The 5,443-nt window shown below is 35.5% G+C and overlaps 1 protein-coding gene across 7 annotated transcripts in view; it reads right to left on the bottom strand.

The window, feature by feature from the left end:
* Positions 1-5,443, bottom strand: part of LOC107662015 (complexin-2) — a 36,087-nt gene that overhangs the window by 12,749 nt on the left and 17,895 nt on the right. The window lies entirely within an intron of this gene.

The raw sequence follows: 5,443 nt of genomic DNA, 5'->3' as shown, positions 1-5,443 counted from the left end.
CTCTCTCTCTCTCTCTCTCTCGCTCTCTCTCTCTCTCTCTCTGTCGCTCCAGTAGCTTCATTCATACTCGCCCACACTCCTCCCCCTCATCTTTCCATCTCCCTTCAGTAAAATTAAGTTTATTTTGTTAAATTGAAAGGAGAGATTACCCCAATTACTGCATGTTTCGGTTTGCTTAAAGTATACAACAGCTTTTCAAACATTTACTTACTTTTATGGCATCTTTTCCCTGTATTTTCAATGTAGAAATATTACTGTATACACCTACACTTCTGTTTGAACATATATATATATATATATATATATGTGTGTGTCTGTTGCCATGTTGTTTGCTCTTTATCTAGGTCTATATATAAACCTAGATAAAAAGAAAAACAGCATGGCATGATAAAAATCTCTCCAAACCTTTTGTAAATTCATCCCCTTTAAAGCACCATCTTGAAAAATATTTATTATTAATACTTAAACTTTGTTTTACCAATGTAGCATGTAATAACAGCAAATGCTGAGATTAAAATAACCTGTTTGTTTGTTTTTTGCACACACAAAAATCAGTAGATTGTAAGAAAAATGTTAAGAAAAATATTAAAGCTAAAACAAAAAATTCTGAATCTAGACAAACTAGTCTTCCTGACATATATATATATATATATATATATATATATAAGGCTAAATTAGTTAATAGCCAGCTAAATTAATTACATTTATTAACTAAATTAATAAAATGAAATAAAATGAAAATAAAACAAAAAATTCTGAATCTAGACAAACTAGTCTTCCTGACCCATGCAGCTGCTGATCTTCCTTTCTAGAGTCAAAATGAGGCTGTGCTAACACCCGCCATGTCTGATTAGCATAACACAAAGCATCCTTCTGTGACCTTGAGGTTGGGTTTGTGAGCCATTTACCCGTTCAATTCAACCTGCCTCCAGTACAACCACCTCTACCACGTCAACACACACAGTACTGATGTAGCTGAGATGCTTAACAGATAATAACAGACAGATGCTTTCTATGGGTTTTTGGGTCCTATTAAATTGTACTTTTTTTTTTTTTACAAAAACCAGCAATAGTATGCCTAAGCGAGACTGGTCTCAGAAGACTCATGAGAAAACATTTCAGTATTTATGTTCATATAAAATATAAACATAAATGCGTAAATTATAACTTCATACCATTTAAAATACATGTATCAACTGTATAAATGAAGTTAAAGCATGTAAATTGATTAATTGTAAATTAGCTTACCACATACAGTAAAAAATAGTAACATTTCACAGCAGTGCAGATACGTGAGATATTTTTTCCCACATATTTTTTGTCTGAGCATCACAAATCAATTGATTTGCATGGACAGATTGTTGCATAAAGTAAATAACTGTGAATGTATCTAGTGGTAGATCGTCCACTTCAGGCTTGCATCTCTGTGGCAGTGGAGTAATGACTTCAGTAAAGATTAGTTCTCCATGATTCTCTCCACATCCTCTCTTATCTTCGAACAGATCCTTTCAAGAACAGCCATTTAGGAGTGATACACATGGTCCCTGATTGCATCCATTAAGCTTATTGGAAGCTACATTCAGCCACAGCTTAATGAGTCAGGTAAAAGACGCCTGGGGCCAGTTCAAATCAATAGATATGGACAAAGAAAGATTCCTGACTTTCCCCACAATCCTAGAGCTTTCAGCTTCAAGGCAACTACACGACTTTAAAACACATTAAAACTCCAAAACCTTTCTGACAGGCAGTTTCTTATCAACAAAGAAGCCTTGAAAGCAAAAGGGAGAGAAAATAGCATTAAAAACCTTGAGGAATTAGCAGCATGTTCAGTCATTTTCAACAGCCTTTCTTGTTCCTTGACAGATTATGCTACCTGAATACACCACACAGATTGTATCACTCCACTTTTCTGTGTTTGTTCATTCCAGAAAGCCCAAAGTATAGCTACTTTTTGTCTGCGTGCCATCATTTTCATAACTCCACACACCATTTGCAGCCCTATATTTGCAATCTATAAAACACGGATTTCGACTGGTGATGACTGATCTTTTTTTTTTTTTCAAGTAAATGAAGTAATCTACCTTATACGTAGTGGTGGGGTTTTCACTGACTCTTTCAGCAGGTTACATCGTTATGTCAGTAGGTGACAAGTGGGTGTCTTTATGAGTGATTCATTGAATCATTCGTTCAACTAATTCAATCAAACAGGAATGAAACAAGTTAGTCAGTCACTGAATCATTCATTCAATCAATTTGTTCAAAACCGCTGAAATTGCTCCCTATAGCCTTATTTATGATACTATTTGAAGGACAGCCATTTGTAGTGGAGTCCGAAACCAAAGTACATTATCAATTCCACTCATTTAATCCCATAATGCACTCATGGTCCGAATTCATTCACTTGTTTTCATTTATTCATTCAATGAACTACATAAATGAAGCGATGTAGGGAAACCTGGATGAGGTAGGAGCAAATTCGAAAAACATCTACTGTCTTTATGATTGAGTCATTGAATCATTCCCCTGGCTTAAATGACTCATTGATTCATTCAAGAACCAAACCACTACCGTGGCTGTAACTATTTTCGTTGGCAAACCAAAAACAGACAATGTCACAGAACATATTGTGTCTAAATGTAAGTTACTAAATATTAACTTTTTGTTTATTGAACTATATAAATGCAAAATACTCGCAATACTCACACTCGCAATTCTGCAGTTTATCCATATATCAGCATAGCTATATGTATAGCCTCTATATCGCATTACATATAGCCTACATATATTAAATGCACATAAAAATATAATGGTTGAGTGCTTTCAGACATTCTATAGACCAGTATTTACGCATATATAAAATGACACAAAAATGCTTTATTCTAACCAGCTAACCAATTCAGTATAAAGTCGCATAGCACTGCACGATTATTTGCAATTTTGCAATTACATTGTAGAAGCAAATTTTCCCAGGTGTTTAGGACACCGTTTCTACTAAACCACATAACAGAGAATATAAAGAGTGAGTAGATCTGTCCTACATATTGTGATGAGGATGTTTTCCTGTTTTTATTTACATTTTTTAAAAAGAACGACATTTACCTGAGGGCAATACACATGCCTGACATTTACAAAAGGTTTTTAGGCATTTATGAAATGTTTATGAGTAAATGAGTAATAACCATTGTTTCAAACTAAATTGATTGAAAATACATTTCATTATGAGGACAAAATATGTCCAGTTGAGTAAAACTGTTGAAAATGAGAAATATATTAAGTCTTTAAATGAAATGATTTATTTTATTGTTTCTGACATTTGCAGCCTAAAAGACAAGTCTGAAATAAAGATGAACAATATTTTTCGGTTGAGTTGCATGTCCATGATGCCGATGGCGAGTCGTACACTTAGGCCAGCTTCATTTATTCTGTGACATTTCTGCTGAGTTTGCCAAACCACTTTGTGCTTCAATTATTACTTGATTAAAAAAGCAAACATTGCAGTTAATATGCCAAATTATCATGTAGAAGCATGAAACCATGCACACAGTCTGGAGCTTGGATGTCTGCCAGTGCAAAATCTTTTAACCATATGCCAATTGCCATAATTTTGTTTAATAGTCATAACATAAAAGATAAAAGCATTGATTATGCAACTGTAACAGCAAACCGAATGGTTTCAACCCACTCTGTAGATACGTCTGGACAGTAAATAAGGAACCGATACACTTCCCGCACAAGAGAAGACATGGGAGGCTGTGGGAGAGAAGCAGGAAGGCAGGGCATGAAGGGTAATTAGGTTAAACTCAGAGCAGCTCTGCTTGGTTTACAAAGCCATTCTGACAGAAAAGCACCATTCACGATTAGATTAAATTTGTGGCATGGGGCCTGGCTACAATACTATACAGATCCATCCCAACACACAGGAGCAGGAAAGCAATCTGTTCATTCTCAGCATGTATATTAATACATCGTGCCTGGAATCATTTTGCCGAGGTTCGGCATTTATTAGCACAACAAAACATAGATCTAGTGTAGAGCAGCATATCATGTGTCCTAATATTACTGCTATATTACTGAAACACTGTAAAATAAATGTAATGCCACAGAGCTGGATGATAAGTTCATCATCAGAGGTTTATCATGATGTATCAGGGCAGCAATAAGTGAAAAAATATTTGTATTTTTTTTTTCACTGTCACCTTAAAGGGTAAGTTCACAGCTTTTTAACCAGCTTTATATTGTTACATTGTTGGTAGTAGGTAATGTAAGGTTGGTAATTTCACAATTCGATTCAATTCTCATTCACAAGCTTGCGATTCGATTCGATTCGATTCGATTCAATATCGATTATTTTGGATATATATCAGGTACAGTACATGCCAAAATTTCTCAAATAAAAAAATCTCTCAACTAATGCTGTAAAATATCCATGAGAGTCAGTTGGTACTACATTACTATAATATTGAAGGTTAAAATTGACTGATTTGTTAAAATTACACTTAATAAAGTTTTTAAAATAATAAAGTTACAATTACATAATAATATTTCTACTTCAATTCGTTTTTTTAAATATAAACATAATGGTGGCTGTCATAAAAACTTGATGGATTCATTCAAACATAAATTAAACATTGAAGAACAGCAACATTTATAATGAATATGTTATATGGTGCATATATTTAGCAAAATGCCCCTCTCTACAGTTTATTTTTCTATCTGACTAATGAGTTTATGGTCACCAAATATGTATTTCTGAGGTAAATGTGACGTTACATGACATTGTTTACAAGCCGTTATATTGACGTCTTTGCGCAGCTGAAACACAGATTGAGCAATTACATGAGACAGGATACGGATTGTAAAGTTGTGCCGTTAATCTCTCCGCTCGCGCGCATATTTCCTTTGCTCTCGCACAGAGAGTGCGCGCTCTTAAAACATGTCTCCTCTCACTCAAACTGTGTCCTGTGCACTCTCAAATCTCTCTGTGCTCATGCGCTATAGAGATGAATTCTTTTCGCACCTGAATTGTCACATTGAGATTTGCGAGTGCACAGGACACAGTTTGAGTGAGAGGAGACATGTTTTAAGTGCGCACACTCTCTCCGGGCGAGAGCAGTGTCTATCTGTGCGTGAGCATCCGGTTTTGTGCGAGAGCAAAGGAAATCTGCGCGCGAGTTGTCATTAAAATAACGCCATAGAGGAGATGATCAGTTCACGTGCGCCTCGTGCGGCCGTGTCTGTTGAACTGAGGCGCTACAGCGATCTGTCCCTTCACATTAAACAGCGACAACGGCACTAAGCGGCATTTATTGTTGGAATACTGCAATACAATGGAAAGAATTTGAAATCTGAGACTTTGTTTCATATTAGAAATACCAAAGCACAATGCTTATTGCGATTTATTGGATGGGAAGTGCCCTTCAACGTTCCGTCCATTAACTGAAAA

Source organism: Sinocyclocheilus anshuiensis, unplaced genomic scaffold (genome assembly GCF_001515605.1).
Source record: "Sinocyclocheilus anshuiensis isolate Anshui unplaced genomic scaffold, SAMN03320099.WGS_v1.1 scaffold535, whole genome shotgun sequence".
NCBI classification, from domain to species: domain Eukaryota; kingdom Metazoa; phylum Chordata; class Actinopteri; order Cypriniformes; family Cyprinidae; genus Sinocyclocheilus; species Sinocyclocheilus anshuiensis.
This window is presented reverse-complemented; position numbering and strand designations above follow the sequence as displayed.